The 23,142-nt window shown below is 40.5% G+C and overlaps 1 long non-coding RNA gene across 6 annotated transcripts in view; it reads left to right on the forward strand.

Annotated features, from left to right (window-relative positions):
• LOC141585441 (uncharacterized) overlaps nt 1-23,142 on the forward strand; it is a 45,381-nt gene that overhangs the window by 6,117 nt on the left and 16,122 nt on the right. For 3 of the 6 annotated variants that reach the window (XR_012518911.1, XR_012518917.1, XR_012518914.1), the window contains one exon: nt 136-22,011. This is a non-coding gene — a long non-coding RNA (uncharacterized LOC141585441). The remainder of the gene's footprint in view (nt 1-135; nt 22,012-23,142) is intronic. The other 3 variants (XR_012518913.1, XR_012518912.1, XR_012518915.1) reach the window with 3 other exon arrangements.

Raw genomic sequence — 23,142 nt, forward strand, 5'->3', positions numbered from 1 at the left:
GTCAGTTTGAAATGGGTCTTTTATCTTTAGAATATATAAGTCTAACTGAATTATATTTTTTCAGGAGTATCCTTTTTTTGTTTGTTTGTTTTTGTTTGTTTGTTTTTTGAGACAAGATCTTATTCTTTTGCCTAGGCTGGAGTACAGTGGTTTGGTCAGAGTTGACTGGTGTCTCGACCTCCCAGGTTCAAGCAATCCTTCCACCTCAGCCTTTCCAGTAGCTGGGACTACAGGTATGCACCATCCTGCCAGCTAATTTTTGTATTTTTTGTAGAGATGGGGTTTTACTATGTGGTCCAAGCTGGTCTCAAAACTCCTGGGTTCAAATGATTCTCCCACCTCAGCTTCCCAAAGCGCTGGGATTGCAGGCGTGAGCCATGGCACCTGGCCAGGAGTATCTTTTTAAAATTATTATGTAATTATGAGAGACTTAAAACATCTAGAAAACAAAGACTACAATGTAACATATCTATAACCAGCAGAGTATATTAACAGCGAGGTTAAATGTTTTGAACATTTGCCTCAGACTCCTGTCTTCCCACACTGCCCAATCTCTCTCTCAACCAAACATGGAAATACGTGAGAATTCTCATTCCCCATTCTCCTTTTCTCCTTATCTTCCTCTCCATTTCCATGTGTGCTTTTGTACTTTTACAACAGATGATTTATATTAAAGGAGTTTAAGCCAACATTCAGTGTGTTTTAAAACCTCACAAGAGGTATCATACTGTCTATATACTTTTGCAACTTGAGTTTATCATTCAGTATTATGCTTTTTAAAGATTTATTGAGAGAGAGAGTTTGATTTCATTCATTTTAACTGCTGGTGAGAATCCATTGTATCAATAAACTGGAGGATATCCATTTCCTCCTTAGAGACATGATATGGTTTGAGTCTGTATCCCCCCAGAAATCTCATGTCAAATTGTAATCTCCATTGTGGGATTGGATCATGGGGTTAGATTTCCCTTTAGTGGTGCTTTCATGGTAGTGAGTGAGTTATCGTGAGATCTGGTTGTTTGGAAGTCTGTAGCACCTCCCACCTCTCTCTCTTCCTCCTGCTCTGGTCGGGTAAGACATGCCTGCTTCCCCTTCATCTTCCCCCATGATTGTAAGTTTCCTGAGACTTGTACGTGCTTCCTGTACAGCCTGTGGAACCATGAGCCAATTAAACCTCTTTTCTTTATAGATGACCCAATCTCAGGTATTTCTTTACAGTAGTAAGAGAACGAACTAGTTTAGAAAATTGACCTGCTTTCATTCTTTAGCTATTACGAACCATGCTACAATGAATAACTTCATACAAATCTCTTTGTGCATGCAAGATTTCACTAGAGTAGACATCTAGAAATGGAACTCGTGGATCAAAGAATACACTCATTTCAGTCTTCCTAGGATTCCGCATCATTCATCAAATTAGTTGTACCTACAGAGTGTGTGGGTTACTGTTTCCCTATGTCTTCACCAATATTTGATGTCATGAAATTTACTAGTTTTTGTCTATGTGATGGGTACAGAATGGGAGCTCAGTGAGTTTTAATTTTTAATTCCGTGACTGTTAATGGGATTTAGAATTTTTTCAGATACTTAGTGACCACTGTGGTTTTCTTTCTGAGTTGTGGGCATTTTATCTCTTTCTTTCAGATTATTTCTTTTTTATTACAATCTTACTGCAATCCTTTATTGTTATGCATAACCACTATTTATTGAATATATGGGTTCCAATTATTTTCTTCTGTTATGTGGATTGGAGTTTTACTTTGCTCATGATTTTTTTTTCTATACATGTTTTGATTTTTAAGTAGTTTAATTTGTCTAGCTTTATACTTAGTTTATTTATATACTTTTATTATGTTTATCCTCTTATGTGTGCATATAATTGTCTGCAAACAGTACATATTCTTGTCATTACACTGTAGGTATTCTTTTCCACCTTGTTTTCTCATTTCCACTATGGATTTTTAAAATCTATTTTATTTATTCTAATGGTTCTTATGTAATAATGATATACTCCTAGGTTGTCTTCTAAAGTTTCACATTTCACTTTTTAGTCCACTTGATATTGCATTTGAGGTATAGTGTGATGTAGTGATCTAATTTAGTCTTTTTTCACATGGAGAGTTAGCTGCTAGTTGTCCTAGTCATTTGTTAAATGTCCATTCAATAAGCCATTTATTAAAAAGTGTATTCTGTTCCATTGACCGTTTTTCTAGCTCTGTACCAATACCACACTTTCAATACTATAGTTTTACAATTAATTTGTAGTCAATAATTGTACTTATCTATGGGATATAAAGGGATGTAGTACTGATATAGAAAGATTAAATCAAGCTAATTAATGTATCCATCACCTCACCTCCTTATCACTTTTTTGTGGTAAGAATGTTTAAAAATCTATTATTTACATAATTTTGAAATATACATTATTATTAATTGAGGTCACCATGCTGTGGTTTAAGATACCCAAAACCTGTTCCTCTTGTCCAGCTGAAACTTTGTATCATTTGACCAACATCTCCTGTCTCCCTGCCTTCACTCACTGCCCACAACTCTTCCCTGGCTCTGGTAACCACCATTCTTCTTTCTGTTTCTATGAGATCAATGTTTTTAGATTCCATGTATAAATGAGATCATATAGTCTTTCTGTGCCTGGCTTATTTTGCTTAGCACACTGTCCCCCAAGTTCATCCATGTTGCAAATGACAGAGTTTCCTTCTTTTTAAGGCTGTGTAGTATTCTGTCGTGTAGATATATCACATTTCCTTTACCCATTTATCTGTTGATGTAGACTTAGGTTGCTTTAATATCTTGGCTATTGTGACTAATGCTGAAATGAACATGGAAATGCACATCTCTCTTCCTCATGCTGATTTCAATTCCTTTGGCTATATACTCAGAAGTGAGATAGTTGGATCAATACTATAATTTCATATTAAGCCTTAGTATTTGGCAATTATAAATCTCCCTTCATCAAAAATTTATTGGCTATTTTTGGCTCTCCATTCATACAAATGAAATATAGAATCACCTCCCATGTGAAATCTAGTAGCATAAAAAGAATTCTATTGAAATGCTGATTGGAATTGCTTTGAATTTATAGAGTAAGAGGCAGGCAATTGCCTTTTTTTTAAAAAAGTGACATTAAAATAATAAGTTAAAAATAATGAAGTTTTCTATAGTTTTATGCTATTGTCCATAAAATGCTTATACATCTTTTGTTACATTTATTCATAGAAACTTTGTAACCTTTGTTGCCATTGTGTGTGTGTGTGTGTGTGTGTGTGTGTGTGTGTGTGTTAAACATTCTAATTTCTAGTTGTGTATTTGATGTAATTTTAGTATATTTATACAGGTATATATTGCTTAATGAAGAGAACTGCTCTGAGAAATGCATCATTAGGTGATTTTGTCTTTGCGTAAATGTTATAGAGTGTACTTACACAAATGTAGATGGTATAACCAACTACATACCTAGGCTGTCTGGTATAGTCTGCTGCTCCTAGGCTACAAACCTGTACAGCGTGGGACTACACTAAATCCTGTATGCAGTTGTTAACGCAATGGTAAAATATCTGTGTTTCTAAGCATATATAAACATAGAAAAGTATAGTAAAAATGTAGCATTATCATCTCAATGAACTACCATGGTATATGTGGTCTATTATTGAAAGAAATGTCATTATATGGTGTATGACTGTATTTTACCCAGTAATCTTGCCAAACTCCCTTCTTGCATTCAACAATGTGTCTTGAAGAATTTCTTAGATTTTCTAAGAAAATGATCTCATTATCACATCATCTTTCTTCCTTTCCTGTCCAATACCTTTAATCTCTTACTGTGCTGGCTGAGACCTCCAGTCAATGTTGAACAGAAGTAGTGATAGCAAGTGCCCTTGATTTGTTCCTGACTCTAAAGGAAATGCTTCTAACACTTCCAACACTTCCCCAATACATAGCATAGATTGTTGGGGATTATTAGGATACCAAAGTTCCTTTCTGTTCCTAGTTTACTAAGAGTTTTCGTCCTGAATGACCATTGAATTTTATTTGTTGACTTTCCTGCTGCAGTGAGATGATAGTATAATTTTTCTCTTTTACTGTGTTAATGTAGTGTGTTATATTAATAGATTTTCTAATGCTAAGCCATCATTGAAATTTTCAGATCATTTTCATGACCATACTTGGTCTTGATGTAATTAAAAAAAAAAAAAACATGCATTTAATTTGGTTTGCCAGTGTCTTCTTTAGGGTTTTTGCATTTATATTCAAAACTGAGTTTAGTTTATAACTTTCCTTTCTCCTAGTTCCATTGCCCATTTTTTTAAGTTAAGCTTATGCGAGTCTTACCAAATGCATCTCGAAGCCTTATGTATATTGCTCAAAATCAATCTGTGTGTGTGTGTGTGTGTGTGTGTGTAATTTTAATGCCTTCATTATTGTTTGCATATATTATAATTTATTTGCAAATTAAAGAACATACTTTATGTATAGTTTGTTGGTGATTTTAATTGTAAAGATGATGAACAGTTTATAAACCCAATATAAAAAGTAATATTTTATTGTTCTGATCTATCTCGTTCCATTCCCACATCACAGAGTTTTCCTGGCTAAATTGTTGGGCTAGCACTTACCTTTTAGCAGAGGTGGGTTCCCCCCCGAGAGGCCTGGCATCTTTCCTGCTCTGCAGACTAGCATCATTTCAAGATAAACCTAGGTTTGGTCCAGGGAACGCCTACTCTGGTCATTGATCTGTGCTCTTCATGTCTGAGCCATCTTGTCTCTGTCCCCACACTCTGCCAATCAGTTTTCTTCCGTTAAAATATGAAGATTTTTGCTGCCTCTAGTGCTCCTCTGGGTCCTTTACTTTCTGAGGCTAATCTAAATGTGTTCCTTGTTTTCTCAAGGGAACCAGTCCTTATCTGGCACTCTAGAATAAATGTCTAGAAGGTTGGATTCTAACTCAGTAATTTCTCTCGTTGTCCTCCAGTCTATGCACTTCCATTTCTTGAGACTTGTTTACATATGAAGTGTGGTTCCAGGAAGGTTCTACTGGCTTCGTCTTTTTTCTTTTCCTTTCTTTTCTTTTTCTTTTTCTTTTTTTCTTTTTTTTTTTGAGTCAGGGTCTCCCTCTGTTGCTAGTTGAAGTGCAGTGATATGATCATGACTCACTACAGTGGCCATCTTCAAGTTTTAAGCGATCCTCCTGCCTCAGCCTCCTGAGTATCTGGGATTAAAGACACGCACCACCATACCCAGCTAATTTTTGTATATTTTTGTAGAGACAGGGTCTCACTGTGTTGCCCACACTGGTCTTGAACTTCTGAGCTCAAGTAATCCTCCCATCTCAGCCTCTCAAAGTGCTGGGATTACAGGTGTGAGGCAGCGCACTGAACCAACGCACCCGGCCTCCACTGGCTCTTTATTGTATCTTTACAAATATTCAGTCTGGTCTTTGAAACCGAAATACCACCCTCCTGTGGCAGAGAAGTATTTCAGCATGGAGGAAGGTCTAGATTATCTTCTAGTTGCATTTTAATTTCACTGGGTCCACTGAATAAGACTTTCAGAGCAAACATCATTTGTGCCTTCGAACACCTTCAGCAAGTTCTTCAAAATCATGAGGGCAAATCTCTGAACATATTTACAGGGGATGGTGAATCTTCTCTCTCCAGATGGCTCACCACAACAAGTTAATCCCACTTCATGTTCCTGGTAATTGAATTCTCCCCTGAGAAGGAAATTGTATGAGATCCATGAACATTTGATGTATGGATATTTCTAAACAGCCTGACTTGGAAAAGATTAAAACAACCTTGTATTCCCAATCCCTCAGACCTCCTCACCGGCAGGACCCAGATTTTAATCTGCTCCAGGTGGCTAAACTCAGGAAGGCTTATACCTCTCAGCATCTTCAATTAATACCAAGTGTAATCATAGTTGGCAGAGTTCAAGGTGTTCTGGCAACGTTCAAGAGACGGGCAGAGAACCTCCCTGCCAAGTCCTCAGAGTCCTATCTTTGGGATAGCACTTTTCATAATCAAAAGCTACCGTGATTAATGAGCTACAGGCAATGGGTAATCCCCCGTACTTAAAAATCAGAACCATGGAAAAAGAAGTAAGAGCAAATTATTCCACATAGCCTTGGGTTTCTTGACCTCAGAAGCTTTCTGCAAAATCTTTCTTTTAGGACCTTTGCCATGCAGACAGCTGAAACCTGATTGAGTAAGAGAGAGGCTACCTACAGCTCTGAGTCCGTGAGTGTTATTTGTTTAAATGCTGCCCATGAGCCCAGAGGCGTTTGAAATTGGCCACATTTGAAAGTAAAACAAAGCATCAAGACATTGGGTTTGGAAAATAATCACATAACTGGGCTTGCTTTTTTTGCCTATCTGACTGGCATCTGGTTCAAGGCAATACTAAGCAAGCTTCTTCCAGAGCTTGTTATAAGGACAACTCCATAGTGGAAACTGACCCCCCAACACTACTTTTAGCAAGTCATAAAGTCCAATTTATACTGCAGGATTGAAAGGAATTTTTACCTTAGAGAAAAGAATTAGGAATTGAGCAAATGTTTTTCTTTAATTTGATGGTTATGGAGAAGTTTTGTTTTGTTTTTTAAAGAGAAGCTTTGTAAATTTCCCTAGAAACAAGAAAATCAGGGTTGCAGAGCAAACAGAGAGACTAGTCCTTGTATTTAATGCCTTTTCAGAAATACTACCAAGATAATGGAGTAAAAAATCACCTCTAGAAACTTAATAGGCTTACAAAATTTTTGAAGTAGGTAATATGTTGGCTTTTGTCACTATCAAAAGGTCAACAGAAAACAAGAAAATAGTGTTCATCATTTAACTAAGTCCTTGGCTTTTTTTTTTCAGTTTTATAAATTACTAAAGTTTTTATTTAAATTAGATTTCATTAGTCATTGTAAAATGGTGCATTGACTTCATTACGGATTATTTTAAAAGCTATAGAAATGGAGTCAATTTTATTTTATCACGCACACACGACATAAAAGTCTTTGTAATTACTTTGTTTTATGAGACTCCCCATCAGTTGAGTACATTGTAAATATCCCATTCCACAGTTTATAGGTGGGGAAAATGAAGCACGTGGAGGTTAAGCTGCTCATGTTCACATTACAGCAGCAGTGATGGAATTAAATCTGAGCCATTCTCGGTAACGGAAGAATCTGCCCCCATATATGAAATCCAGAGCCCTCCAAGTGTTTTGCAAGAAAGAGCTCTAGAAAGAACATCCTAGAACTGGAGAAAGTGTCCGCATGTGGATCTCAGTTCCGTCCTTCCCTCTTGGCAGCAGTGTCCAGCGTCCTGCTCTGTTGTAAAAACAACAGGAGCAATGAATTTACTGTGTTCCCTTTTGCACAGCCCAGGCAGACTGACAATTCCTAAACAACATGAATACATGCAAAAGGAAAACCAGAAGGAAATAAACAGTGAATTAATCCTCCTCAATTCACCCATCCCCTCCCATAAACCGATTTTGCGGTGCCCTAGATTCACCCTTCCTCCCACGAGTTCCCTTCCACAGAAACTCTTCCAGCGAGTCCTCTGGAATTCCACTTCTTCCATAAACAAACTCCTGCTTTGAGGCTCAGGTTACTTATGTCTACAAACATCCATGACCTGTTTCTTAGTCCTGCCATCTGTCAACCTTTTGGTCACTCTCCCGCATTCACTGGGGACATGTATGCCTGGTTTCGTGTCTTTCTCTCTAGTCCAGCAGCTGGGCGACCTCAGGGTTCATGCCGAGGACTGTTCAACAGTCCCACTGCAGGTCTGTGTGCTAAAGTCTAATCTTCCCCACTGCCTCCTTCAGGAAGCCAGGGCATCAGATACTCAGAATGTCTGGACCAGACAATTTAAATAAAAGTCTGTCCCCAAAACTTTTTGTCGCAAGCAACTCCCAGTCATAGAATCAGAAATACTTCAATCATTGCGTAAATAGCTCTTAGTCTTAAAATGCATTTTATCTGCAGCAAAGCAGAATTCTTGTTGAAACTGCTGGGTAAGAAGGTTCTCAAAAATTTCTCTTGATTACAAGGTAGCAAATGGAAATTATTAATAATCCATTCATACAAGTTTCATGTGTATAAATTATCATAGATATTACTATTGAGTTTGTGGACTGCCATGGCTATGTGATTTAGTGACTGTAATAATATTTTTCAGGGCTTTTCCCATAGGAGCTGGAGTCCCCCCAGGAATCATTACACTTGACTCAGGGGCTTATTTGGTATTTGTTTTCTATTTGCCCTCAGTGTTTTTTGTTTCCTCTAAAATCTTATTCCCTGTTGTTTGTTTGTTTGTTTGTTGCCTTAATTGAGTTTTTGGCGTTTGGGTACTCTGTTTTTCCCTGTGTTGAATTTTTAAATTATTCCTCTTATTTGTTTTTAATGGTCGATCTAGAGGTTACCATTATATCCTTCTTACGTCTATTATACCACCTCTCACATAAAATCCTAAACTATATGCAGTCACCTCACCATATTCATGGGTTCTGCACCTGGGCATTCAACCAACCATGGACAGAAAATATTTTAAAAAACAATAAAAGATAACAATATAAAATACAAATAAAATATAGGATAGCAACTATTTTTATAGCATTTACATTGTATTAGGTATTAGAAGTAATCCAGAGATGATTTAAACTAAATGGGAAGATGTGAGTAGGTTACATGCAAATACTGTGCCATTCTTAATAAGGACTTGAACAACAGCAGACTTTTGTATCCATAAAAGGTCCTGGACAGTCTCATCTTTGTGCTATTGTTTTTAAACATCTTACTTCAACATATACCATAAACACCACAACACAATGTTTTATTTTTGCTTTGTTTATTTTTTATTTTTAAATGTTTTTTAGAGACAGGGTTTTGCCATGTTGCTCAGGCTGGTCTCAAACTCCTGGACCCTGGACTCAAACCCTGGATCCACCCACCTAGGCCTCCCAAAGTGCTGGGATTACAGGTGTCAGCCACTTCACACAGCCCTGTTTTTGCTTTAAGTAGTTAATTTACCTGTGAAAACATTTTAAAAATGAGAAAAGGCCTTCTACATTTATCTGTATATTTGCCATTCCTGGTGTTCTTTATTTCTTTGTACAGATTTGAGTTTCCAACTGGTATTATTTCCCTTCAGACTAAAGAACATGCTTTAACGTTTATTATAGTGCAGGCTTGCTGACAACAAAGTCTGTCGGTTTTGTTTTTTTAGAAAATGTCTCCTTTCACCGTCATTTTTGAAAGGTATTTCTCCCATTTATAGACTAGATTGACACTTCCTCCAGAGAACCCCCTCCTGCCTCTTCAGCAGTCTAAAGATGTTATTTCATTGACTTCTGGCTTGTACTGTATTACGAAAAGTCAACAATTATCTTATTCTCCTACATGTAAAGTGATTTTCTTCCCCAGCCCCACCAGCTGATTTTAATGTTTGATTTTCAGCATTTTGACTATAATGCCTAGATGTGAATATCACTATGTTCTAACTAAGGCTTGTTGAAATTCTTCAATTTGTGGGTTGAAAATTTCCCATAAATTTGAAAATTGTTCAGCTGTTATTTCTTTAAATGTTTTTTTTTTTTTCTGCCTTAATCTCTCTCTCTCGTCCTCTTCTGTGGCTCTAATTATATGTTTATTAGATTATGTGATACTGTCCCACAAGGCACTACTAAGGCTCTGTCCATGTTTTTAAGTTATTTTTTTCCCCTGTGCTTCAGTTTTGATATGCTACCTGCAAGTTCACTGGCCTTTTCTTCTACAGTGTCTAATCTACTGTTAAATCAATACAATTAAATTTTGTATTTTAAACATCTTATTTTTTAGGTCCATAATTTGTATCTGCTTCCTTGTTTTTATATTTCTCATTTATTAGTTGAGATTCCGTATCTGTTAACTCCTTAAGTTCATCTTTTCCTTTAAATCCTTGAATAAATTTATAATAGCTGTTTTAAAGTCCTGTCCAAGAATTCCAGCATGTGTCGTCTCTGGGTCAGTTTCTATTAATCTCTTTTTCTTCCTGATTGTGGTCCACTTTCTTGCTGCTTTGTGTCACAGCTGGTCATTTTTTATTGTATGCTGGACTTTGAGGATGCTGCCTGGTGCTGGATTTTGATGTTTTTCCTTAAAAGTGTGTTGATTTCACTTCTGGCATCCAGTTTCTTTACTGATGGATTCGTCTGATTTTGCTAAGACTTGTTTTAGGCTTTGTTAGGGCAGGTCTTGGGTGGTCCTTGTTTTAGGTATAGGCCTTTCTAGGTGAGATCTCCTAATCTCAAGTTATCTGCGTGCCTTGGCCTCCCAAAGTGCTGGGATTGCAGGCTTGAGCCACTGTATACCTGAGGTGGCTCTCAACTGAATACCTGAGGTGTTCAGCAAGCTCTCTCCACTCTGGCTGGTTGGAACTCTGACATCTTCCAGCTCCAGGTGACCTCTGGAAGCTCTGCTCTGCTCAGAGGTCCCCAGTAGCTGTTCTGTGCCCCATAGGGTCTCGCCTTCCATGTGTACAAACAGCCAAAGACTTAAAAGGATTTAAAGGATCCTTTATGAATCCAGGAATTCTGCAGGTTCTCTTCTGAGAAGCTCTGGCCTCTATACCATTCTAAATTCCAGCTGCTTTAACAGCCTTGAACCAAACTCTGTTTTTTAGCACAGTGAGACCACTGCTATCTATTTGGGCTCCATTTTCCTCTTCCACAGCGTGGAAGGTGCCCCAGGTACTTTCCAGACCTGTCATGGCAAATGTACTGTTTCCTTTATTCTAAAGATTACAACCCTTTGCTGTCTGTTGTCTGCGACTGAAAACAGATGCATTATGCATTTTGTCCAGTTTTATACTTACTGTTTTTAAGTGTTAAGTCTGATACTTCTTTGTTCAACATGACCAGAACCAAAAGTCAGCTCAGGAGTTTTTAGAGCTAAAAATCTTCATGTCTGGAGGAAGAAACATTATATTTTAATTTGTTTTTATAATGTGGCACTGAAAACAGTATTTCTACTGTTTTCATGGTTTTTTTCTTTCCCCCTTCTCTATATCCAGCTTCTTCTTTTTCTAATTATCCTTAATAGGAGTGACCCAAGTTTGGTTTATATGTAAACTGGAATTCTGGCAACTATAGAAAAGTTTTATACAACACTAAATCTGCAAATCCTAGCAGTTTACTCCTGAGGAATAGAGAGGGATTTACGTATAGAAAACATATAAACAGCTAGGTTTAGAAAGCTTAGGAAAACATACCTTTTTTTTTTTTTTTTTTTTTTTTTGAGATGGAGTCTCACTGTGTCGCCCAGGCTGGAGTGCAATGGCACAATCTCATATCACTGCAACCTCTGCCTCCCAGGCCCAAGTGATTCTCGTGCCTCAGCCTCCTGAGTAGCTGGGTTTAGAGGTGCCCATCATTGCGCCCAGCTAACTTTTGCATTTTCAGTAGAGACAGGGTTTTGCCATGTTGCCAGGCTGGTCACAAACTCCTGACCTCGAGTTATCTGGCCACCTCGTCCTCCCAAGGCGCTGGGATTATAGGTGTGAGCCACTGCACCCAGCTGGAAAACAGACGTGTAATAAAATTTGCTTGCCTTTTTTTCCTGGCTTGTTTATGCCTGTATGAGCACAGTCTCAATTTTCACTCAAGAGTGTTTCAAAAATCTGCCTTTTTTTCTTTTGACAAGGCCAAGGAACCCAGTTCATGCTTCGCAACTTCCCTCAATCTTCTGATTCATTTTCTAGTCTGGAAACGTGTCTCGTTTCCAAGTATATAGCAAAAACTGTATGGTCTATACTGTGGCTTTCATCATGATAAAGTGAAACCCCACCCTCACCCCATCCACATCATGGGAAAGCTAGAGAGCAGTCAACCCATTACAGATTCATGAAATGACAGTGTTTTAAAGATACAGTCATCTTACCATTCACAATTAAGAGCTGAACACATAGTGTAATAGGAGTTGATTCTTCCAAGCGTTTGCGAGTATTGTGCTGAATTTTAGACCAGCAGGGGCCTTAGAGGTCATCAAATTCAAACTCTTCATTTGCATTTTAGCCAAATGAGATCCATAGAGGCTGATACTTTTCCCAGTTTCACACACCTAAAGGATGAGAAGCAGATCAATAACTTGCATTTTCTGACCTCTAATACAGATTCTTTATGCTTCACTATGCAAATGCTAGATTGACCTCTCCTGATTCCCTTGTTCTTTATAGGGGCAGAACTGTTTTTTCAACAAGTCCTATGCGCTACAGAACTCTGTAGGAGGGCCATGGTGAAATTGAGATGATCTAAATGATCATATCTATTTTGTCTTGATTCTTTTGAAGCATTCTATTTCTTCATTCTCAGTTTATTATTCTAAAGGCCCATATTTTGATTGAATGTATTCATTTTTTTGTTATAATGAATGCATAAACTTTATTTTAAAGTATCCATTTTACTGCATGTCTTAACAGCTGAATAAGCAGGCCATTGCTGCCTGTGTTGATTACATTTTACCTCCCTTCTCTTTGCTTGCCTAGATCTGGATGATTGATTTACAAATGAAAAAGCAGAACATCACATTACACTTCTCTGAAAGCCAAGTTCATGTGCATCTAGTAATTATCCACACAGGGTAGCATCATTTTCATGCTTTTGTTAATAAATAATCTTCACTTGAATAAAAATCATCTACTTCTTGATTACTTATTATTTATAATTTATTGAACGTTATACTTTCAAATTACAAATTAAAGAGGTATCATCTGTAAACTCACAATACCATGACTGCTACCTCGTTTAAGGACTTAAGTTAACAAGTGTTTATTACGTGCTTCTGAAAGGTCATAAAGGACATGGTATTATTTCTGTCTTCATGCACCTCTAACCAAGTCTGGCGGTTAACATGTAGATTCACATGAATGGAAACACAGTTGGGGATAAGCTGGGAACGTCAGGGACAGTTTTCCAGAAGGAGGGAGATTTGAGGGAGGTATGGGTAGAGAGAGAATTGGGAAGCTGGAAGAAGCGGGGGCAGCAGTGCAGCTTATAATCCCAGCACTTAGGAGGCTGAGGCACGGGGACTTCTTGAGCCCAGGAGTTCAGGACTAGCCTGGGCAACAAAGTGAGATCTCGTCTCTACAAAAACATACAAAAATTAGCCAGCCATGCTGATACACAGCTGTAGTCCTAGCTACTCAAGAGGCTGAGGTGGGAGGATCACTTGAGCTCAGGAGTTAGAGGCTGCAGTGAGCTATGTTTGCTCCACTGCACTCCAACCTGGGCAACAGGGCAAGACCCTATCTCAAAAAAAAAAAAAAAAGAAAAAAAACAAAAACAGAATGCCAGAACAGAGACATAGGAAAAAAAAGCAAGCATGGTTTTTTATGAGGACTATGTTAGGGTTAGGTGATAAATAAGAACCAATATCTAACATTCCTTGAATTCCAGGAACTCTACTGATCTCTGTATATCTTTGATGTTTTTTTTTTCTTTGTGTGTGTGTTTTGTTTTTTGGTTGTTTTTTTTTTTTTTTTTTTTTCTTTTAGATAGGTTCTTGCTTTGTCACCCAGGCTGGAGTATAGTGGTCTGATCTTGGCTCACTGCTACAGCCTCTGTCTTCTGGGCTCAAGCGATCCTCCCACCTCAGCCTCCTGAGTATCTGGGACTGCAAGCACGTACCATCATGCTGAGCTAATTTTTGTATTTATCGTAAAGGTGGGGTTTCACAGTGTTGCCCGGGCTGACCTTGAACCCCTGGGCTCAAGCGATCCTCCCACCTTCGCCTCCCTAAGTGCTGGAATTACAGGCATGAGACACTGTACTTGGGCTCTGTTATTTAGTTTTTTAGCAACACTTGTGCCACGGACCAAACTATTAAGTAAAAAATGATAACACTTCCTTCAACCCAGCGCACACACAGGCTACTTATGGAAAACTTTAGTTAGGTGTGCACACTCACTAACTCCCCACCAGGAATGCTCTGTCAATCCTGCCACACGAATGCGTGACAAGTCAAGCCAGCCAAAGGCTCTCCCGGTCCATAAAGTGCTGTCTTCCTGTACTGTAAGACAGAACACAGAAGGAGCTTCCTTTTGCAACGCTCAGAGATAGTGTGGCTCCCAAACAGTGAAAGAGACCAGCACAGCACTCACACCGTGATGAACAATAGGCATCTGGAAGGTCGTGTACACCAATGTGTTTCTTCTTCCTCGTAGTAAATTTTTAGGAGCTAATCTTTCCGGGGGCTCCACTAAGAAGGAAACCAGGATCTCATCCTAGTTTAAGTCAATATTCTAAGAATTTTGAGGCACATACATTGTATGTATGTATGTATGTATGTATGTATGTATGTATTTTGAGACGGGGTCTCTCTTTGTCACCTCAGCTGGAGTACAGTGGTGCCATCATAGCACACTGCAGCCTTGAACTCCTGGGCTTAAGTGATCCTCCTGCCTCAGCCTCCTGAGCAGCTAGGACCACAGGGGCATGACACAATGTCTGGCTAATTTATGTATTCGTTTATTTACTTTTGGTGGAGATGGGTCTTGTTGTGTTGCCCAGACTGGTTTTGAACTCCTGGGCTCAAGTGATCGTCTGCCTCAGCCTGCCAGATGGCTGAAATTACAGGCATGAGCCACAAAATATCTTTTAGAGAAGGGAAACCATATTCTAGTTCTTTTCCTTAGGACTTCTATTCTATTCCACTTCCTGGTAAGGTAAAAAGTATACTGGAAAACCCTACCTTCTTTAGTATTATCTTTAGATTCTCTCCTTTTCTCTAAGATAACCACTTACGGAAATTGGAGTGCCTGCAAGAAGGGGAGACTTGCCTCTGATCCTCTGGCCAGAGGCTTAACGAGCCCGACCAAAGAGCAGTGAGAGGATACTTGACATGAATTCTCCGGAGTTTGGGGCATACGAGCTCATGAGGCCTGCTGCCAACTTTTGTTCTAGAGTGTTCTGAAGGAGGATTGTCCAGTGGAGAACTCACTCTGCACCAGCAAGTCTTTTTTATTTGTTTGTTTGTTTTTGAGACGGAGTTTCGCTCTCGTTGCCTAGGCTAGAATGCAATGGCACAATCTCGGCTCACTACGACCTCCACCTCCAGGGTTCAAGCGATTCTCTTGAACTCAGCCTCCCAAGTAGCTGGGATTACAGGCCTGCCACCACGCTCAGCTAATTTTTTGTATTTTTAGTGGAGACGGGGTTTGGTTATGTTGGCCAGGCTGGTCTCAAACTTCTGACCTCAGGTGATCCACCCACGTCAGTCTCCCAAAGTGCTGGGATTACAGGCATGAGCCACTGTGCCTGACCCATACCCACAAGTCTTAAAGCATGGCAGTGGCCTGGGAAGAAGTGACATGCAGCCCTACCCAAGCCAACTTCTCTGTGCTCCTTGGAGAAAAGCAAAAAGTATCCTATTCATCCCCATGGCTGTGCATGAAGGACTATGGAACCTAGAGAAAGGTAGGAGCTATGGGCTTTCCCAGGGGCCACCAAGCAAATGATAGAGTGCTCCCCATTCTTTGCGCTGCCATGTGAGGCTAAAGAGAGATGGTCTTGGTCTTCAGTGACTAAGGGGGTGGGGATGAAACCTAACACTGTCCAGGGAAAGATGATAAACCTGTACGCTGAGTCAGCCACATCGGCCTAGGTCACCATATTAGAACAAACCAAATGCAGGCCAGAGAGCTATCGTTCTGAGTTTTACAAAACAACATGTCAAATCCATCTGTTCTCTTGCGCTTAGATAAAGATCCAGCTCTGCAGAGAGTTACCGGAAGGCATTCCAACATCAGTTCCTGAAAAATATTTCTTTATCACAACAACTGCTATTTACCAACTGCTGTGAGCTTAGTGTGTTAGTAGCGGCATTTCCTTATCCCTCCTCTACCTCCTCACTGGAGAACATCCGCCCCACCAGCCAACCAAACCCAACATGCTAGGGTGGGAGAAAGAATGAAAAGCGATCCAGACCCCCTACAGCACTCCCAGCCCTTGTCTCCCCGGTCTAGCCTGTATCAAAGAAGAGCTTTGAATTGAGCAGACTAAAGAGCTTTTTGTTTTGTTTTGAGACAGAGTCTCACTCTGTTGCCCAGGCTGAAGTGCAGTGATGCAATCATAGCTGACTGCAGCCTCCAATTCCTGAGCTCAAGTGATCCTCCTGCCTCAGCTTCCTGAGTAACTGGGACTACAGGGGCACACCACCACACCTGGCTAATTTATTTATTGTTATTTTTTATTTATTTTTAGCAACAGGGGTCTTGCTGTGTTGCCAGAGCTGGTCTCAAACTCCTGGCCTCCTGTCCTTGGCCTCCCAAAGTGCTGGGATTATAGCAGTGAACTACAGCACACGGCCAGGCTATGTTTTAGTAACTGAGAGTAACTGATGTTGGCCTATTTTACAAGTCTGAGTCTCTGTTTTGATGATATGGAATCTGTCTAAGATGCCATTAGTGGAGGAGAGAAATTGATTTGACATAGCACCACTGAAAGCTGTGGTTAAGGCAAGAATAATATCATTATACTTTCAAATAATTTGAATTCGTTAGGAAATCAGTTATATAGATAATTTTGTTTTAGAAAGATTGTCATCCAAAGTGGCTGCTCTTGGCTGGGTGCAATGGCTCATGCCTGTAATCCTAGCACTTTGAGAGGCTGGAGTGGGTGGATCACCTGAGGTCAGGAGTTCGAGACTAGCCTGGCCAATGTGGCAAAGCCACGTCTCTACTAAAAATACAAAAATTAGCCGGGCGTGGTGGCAGTTGCCTATAATACCAGCTACTCGGGAGGCGGAGCTAGGAGGATTGCTTGAATCCGGGAGGTGGAGGTTGCAGTGATCCGAGATCACACCATTTCGCTCCAGCCTGGGTGACAATGACACTCCGTCTCAAAACAAAAACAAAGTGGCTGTTCTTTTCCTAAGTTTGGGACTTTAAAGGAAAGATTCTTCCATCTACAAAATTAATTTATGAGCTACCGTAATTTTTTCAGTTATTTAAGGTACGGGTATACTTTGCGTTTCCTCCCTTGTCTTTCAAAAAAAAAAAAAAAAAGGTAAAGGAAAATTCTTGGAACCTGGGCGAAAAATGGTTATAAATAGAAGAAGTTCTTTGAGTAGGAGGTATCTTATTTCTTTAAGTAAGAAGAAAGTTCCACTCTCATTCATCTGTGGTTAGTGCCTATGACAGCAATTTTCCAAATGGTAACCTCATGCACAAAGTGCACTCATATTTCTTAAAACGTGAGCCACTGAGCTTCTCTCACCTGAAGGGTCCATCCCCATGTGACACGAGAAGAGGAAGCAGAACTATGAAAAATTACAGGACAAGAAATAGAAAACCCATTCTTCTTTTGTCTTGTGTGAGTTCTTCTGTTTTAGTAAAGAGGTTTTATCATCTTAAGTAGTCCAGTCACCAGCATCAAGACCAAAGTAAAAAGAGCCTAATTCCAATGATGTTGGTATAGTTTTTACAAGTCTCAGTCTCTGTTTTTGATGTCCATTTAAGATTTTTGTATAAATTTTGTAACACTTTTTCCCTAATGTGTTTTCTATCTTTGGTATTTGGGGATTTGGGATCAAAACAATCTGTCATTATGTTGAAATTTTTTAAGTAAGCAATTTAAACCAGGCATGGTGGCCCATGCCTATACCCTCAGCATTTTGGGAGGCCAAGGCAGGAGGATCACTTGAGGCCAGGAGTTCAGGACCTGCCTGGGCAACACAGTAAGACCCCATCTCTCAAAAAAAAAAAAAAAAATACAAAAATTAGCCAGGCATGGTGGTACATGCCTGTAGTCCCAGCCATTTGGGAAACTGAGGCAGGAGGATCACTTGAGCCCAGGAGTTCAAGACTGCAGTGAGCTATGATGGCAGCACTGCACTCCAGCCTGGGTGACAGAGCAAGACCACTTCTCAACAATAAAATAAGCAATGGCCAGGTGCAGTGGCTCACCCCTGTGATCCCAGCGCTTTGGGAGACCGAGATGGATGAATCACCTGAGGTCAGGAGTTCCAGACCAGCCTTGACCAACATGGTGAAACCCTGTCTCTACTAAAAATACAAAAAATTAGCCTGGCATGGTGGGGGTACCTGTAATCCCAGCTACTTGAGAGGTTGAGGCACGAGAATCACTTGAACCTGGGAGATGGAGGTTGCATTGAGCTGAGATCACGCTATTGCACTTTAGCCTGGGCAACAAGAGTGAAACTCCATCTCAATATATATATATACAAAATAAGCAATCAACATCATCTCTATGTGCCTTGAGGAAAAAAGGTAATGACTTTTGAAAAACTGAATATACAAAATAAAATCTTGCACCATCCTTCATTACCAATGTTCTGCCTTCGATCTTGCCGCACCTGCAGAGCCTTCATGGAACATTGTGTCAGGCTATGTTATGAAGAAAGGATGGTGGAAAAGGATTGGTTAGAGTAAGCTAGACAAAAAGTAGAAACTGTGACAAATGAACAAATGAATGAGTTTCTCAGATTAATCTCTGACTTGCTGATCAAGAGATGGAACTTGGGAAGGGCAGTAATAAATCAGAGACTGTTGACAGTTACTGATTACTGAGAGCAAGGCCCCCTAAGTAAATCAGCTCTCCTGGACATAGGCTGACTTCGGGTGCATATAGTTAGAGCACCCCTGTGGACCACTGAGACGTAGGAGGATGTATGGGAGGGAGTGATATTTATGTCAAGAAAGGCAAAAACAATAATAAAGGAAGCTTTTAAAAAAGAAGTCTTACCTTTGGACAGCACATTGCAATCTTTGTTTATTTCATCTTAATTCTGACACCAGCTATGGAGTATATTTTGCTAGTTTATAATAAGTGAGTGACTGCTTCGGGAATCCCTAACTGGAGCTAACACTCGACCTAGGTCTTCTGATGCCAGCTCCAGTGTTCTGTCCCTGATGGGCTCAAGCAGAAGGATGAAGTTACCCAGCATGCCCAGAGCATCTCCCATGGAACTGTATGTGCTTGAAAGGTACTTCAACCCAAAAATTGGGAACAGGCTTTCTTCTGATGAAATGGAATGGATTTTTTTTCTTTCTTTCTTTCTTTCTTTCTATTTTTTTTTTTTTTTTTTTTTTGAGGCAAAGTCTCACCCTCTTGCCCAGGCTGGAGTGCAGTGGTGTGATCTCGGCTCACTGCAAACTCTGCCTCCCGGGTTCAAGTGATTCTCCTGCCTCAGCCTCCTGAGTAGCTGGGACTACAGATGCGTGCCTCCACACCTGACTAATTTTTTGTATTTTTAGTAGAGATGGGGTTTCATCTGTTTCATCCTGTTAGCCAGGATGGTCTCAATCTCCTGACCTTGTAATCTACCTGCCTCAGCCTCCCAAAGTGCTGGGATTACAGGCATAAGCCACTGCCCCCAGCCTGTGTTTACTTTTTATAGACAAGATGAATTTTATGAACTTTGCATTTCTCCTTTTTTTTTCTTTTGGCTTCTGAAAAGCCCAGGGCCCCATTTCTGGCCTGGTCTCTAATTTAGAAAACTACCCAGAACCTTCTGGTCATATTTTCCCATTCTATCCTTATTATCTGTCACCTTGACTTTTTATTCACATTTTCTTATTTTAAAGTGGCATGCATATCATCAGCCTCTTTAAATTATTTGTGGAACAAGGTGGGCTATAAATATATAAACCAAAGCCAATATTTGACATTTGATAGCTTTAGTCTTTGGAGGTAGAGCTATCATTCTGAGTGGTATAAGACAACATCTAAACAGCCATCTTTTTCCCTGTGCTTGGATGAATTAACAGCTATATATAGTGATGTTGCAAACTGTTCAAGCATAAGTGCCTGTCAAAGATTTTATCATCATAACAGCTGTGTTTTATCGAGAGCTTTGCGCACTGCACTGCTGTGTGCACCAGGAGAGGGGTGCGTGTTCTCTGGATTTAGACAGGAAGCATAGTCTACTTTCATCACTGAGGAAACGCCCATTGGGAAGAGGTGTTAAGTCTGGACTTTCCAAATAATCACACTAGAGGGAGAAGAAGCCCCTTGGTTGTACAGAGCTATTTCACGCCCTTCTAGTTCCTGCCCCATCTGTGCCAGGAGAGAATGCCAGCTCAGAGCTCCATCCGCTCCCTTCCTGGAATCCTGATATTTCTTCGTTCCTCTCCCTCGTCTCAGTTCTGAAGAGCCAGGTTTTCATACCTCATAATCTCATTAGCCTATGACACCAATGGTCTTTTTTTTTCTTTTCCTTTTTATTTCTCTCTCTCTCTCTCTCTCTTTCTCTCTCTCTGTCTCTCTCTCTTTTTAGGCAGGGTCTCCCTCTGTCACCCAGGCTGGAGTGCAGTGGCATGATCTCGGCTCACAGCAATCTCTGCCACCTGGGTTCAAACAATTCACCCACCTCAGTCTCCCAAGTACCTGGGGTTGCAGATGTGTGCCACCACGCCTGGCTAATTTTTTTTTTTTTTTTTTTTTTTTTTGTAGAAACAAGGTTTCACCATGTTGCCTAGGCTGGTATCAAACTCCTGCACTCACATAATCAACCTGCCTTGGCCTCCCAAAGTGCTGGATTTACAGGTGACACTTGCAGTCTTGAAACACAAGGACAATGTGACCATTACTTTCTAACACCCCAGTCTCAACATGATGTATACATACATGGTGTAAGTTAAGCACTTTGAACAGCATAAAGTTTACCTATGAAATAGTGTCATAAAATTTTTAACAGGCACAGAAGTTATGAATACAAGTGGCTGGGCACCATGGCTGACACCTGTAATCCCACCACTTTAAGAGGCTGAGGTGGGCGGATCACCTGAGGTCAGGGGTTAAAGACCAGCCTGGCCAACATGGCGAAACCCCATCTCTACTAAAAATACAAAAAATAGCTGGGCATGGTGGCGGGCACCTGTAATCCCAGCTACTTGGGAGGCTGAGGCAGGAGAATCGCTTGAACCCAGGAGGTGGAGGTTGCAGGGAGCCGAGATCCCACTGTTGCCCTCTAGCCTGGGTGAGAGTGAGACTCTGTCTCAAAAATAAAAGGTTTTTTTGAAGAATGTTATGAATATAAGTGAATTTAGATGCATGCAGTCTTTTTATTTTTATTTTTTCGAACAATCACTAAGCATCACACCTAGGCAGTTATAAAGATGGCCCTTGGTATATCATGGCCATCATTAGCTATGACAATTGAAAGTAATCATTGAATAAACATGGATTGGGGCTGAGCATTTTGCTGAGAGGGTCAAATCTACAAGACTTCGGCTGTAGAGCTCATAGTGGAGGGCTTCCTGAAACCAAAGACACAGCTAAGGCTACACGCTGCACACACACGTGTCGTTACAGGTTGACCCATTTGTATCATCAGCTTACAGCGCTCAGGGCTGGAGGGCAGTGAGTGGATGGAGAGCCATTTTCATACAGACATAAGAAAACTTTATGATCTCTTTTCTAATTTAAAAATCCTGTGTTAAAATGGGCAATTTAAAACCATAAAGCTATCACTCACTGCTAAATCTCTGTTCTCAGTTGTTTTTTTGTTTTTTGTTTTGTTTTGTTTTGTTTTTGAGACAGAGACAGAGTTTCACTCTGTCACCCAGGCTGGAGTGCAGCGGCGCCATCTCGGCTCACTACAACCTCTGTCTCCCAGGTTCAAGTGATTCTTGTGCCTCAACCTCCTGAGTAGCTGGATTACAGATGGCTGCCACTGCACCCAGCTAATTTTTGTACTTTTAGCAGAGAAGGGCTTTTGCCATGTTGGCCAGGCTGGTCTCGAACTCCTGGCCTCAAGTTATCCCCTCACCTCAGCCTCCCAAAGTGCTGGGATTACAGGTCTGAGCCCCTGCGCCCGGCCTTCTTTTCTCACTTTTGAGTTGTTGCATGGAGATCTTAACTCCTTACTTTTCATTCCTTGTCTCAGGCATCTCAGAGTTTTGGCTGACTGAATATATTCAGAGTATAGAATGAGACAAACAAACAGTTGAGTATACTTTCATTTGGCTCCAATGTCCTCAGTGTGGTTGCAGCCGTCACTGGAAGGTAATTCATTTTGCAATTTTGTGTCCTTCTTGTTTCTAGTGCTAATCTCTCCAGGGCATTAAGAAGGCTAAAATGGGAATTGCATGGGTTATTAATAGAGACTAATTCAGAAATTCTCAAAGCTGCACATCTCTTTCAGTTGTAAGCCAGGGTGATAGTTTGCTTTTCAGGACTGAGTAGCGTCTGCTGTATTTCTTGCTACACAAATATTGGGAAAGAAAGAGTGAGGCTAGCCAGGTGCGGTGACTCAAACCTGTGATCCCAGCACTTTGGAAGGCTGAGACAGGAAGATCACGAACTCACGAGTTCGAGACCAGCCTGGACAACATGGCAAAACCCCATTTCTACAAAAATATACAAAAATTAGCCAGATGTGATGGTGCACACCTGTAGTCCCAGCTGCTTTAGAGGCTGAGGCGGGGGAACTGCTTGAGCCCAGGAGATTGAAGCTGCAGTGAGCTGTGATTACGCCATTGCACTCCAGCCTAGGCAACAGAAGGAGACCCTGTCTCTACCAAATAAATAAATAAATAAATAAATAAATAAAGGACAGGCTAGCCTAAATTGGACATTTTTTTCAGATTCTAGTGGTTCTCAAAGTGTGGCCCCAGGCCAGAGAGGTTGCTACCAGTGCAAATTCTGGGGCCTCATCCCAGCCCTAATAGAGTGGTTATTTCTGAAATTGGGACCCAGGAATCACCAGCATCCCACTGATTCAGATGCCCGCTGAAGTTTGAGAACTGCTGCTCCATCAGTCTAGTATGAGAACAGGTGCCTTGAATCGAATCATGCTCTGAGTGCAGAGGGCACATTTCGGCTTCCCGTACTGCAGTCTAGCCAGATTTAGCAAATGCAAGGTCATAGTTAATGGATGGAACACTGAGGACCACTTCTCTTTTAAAGTGGCTTGTGGTTTGGGGACACCACTCCTTAGCCTTAGGTAATGGCGTCAGTAATTACTTGACTGCTTACAATTCAATAATGGTGACAACAAATTGGGTAGTTAGTAGCCAGTCTTCTGGGGAGCCGCCTGAACGTGGGCACAGCCCACGGGTGAGTACCCAACCGTGACAAAGGGCACCCTGGAGACGGATAAGCAGATACTATAGGCCACATTATTTCTTGAACTGC

The sequence above is a fragment of the Saimiri boliviensis genome, chromosome 8 (genome assembly GCF_048565385.1).
Source record: "Saimiri boliviensis isolate mSaiBol1 chromosome 8, mSaiBol1.pri, whole genome shotgun sequence".
NCBI classification, from domain to species: Eukaryota; Metazoa; Chordata; class Mammalia; order Primates; family Cebidae; genus Saimiri; species Saimiri boliviensis.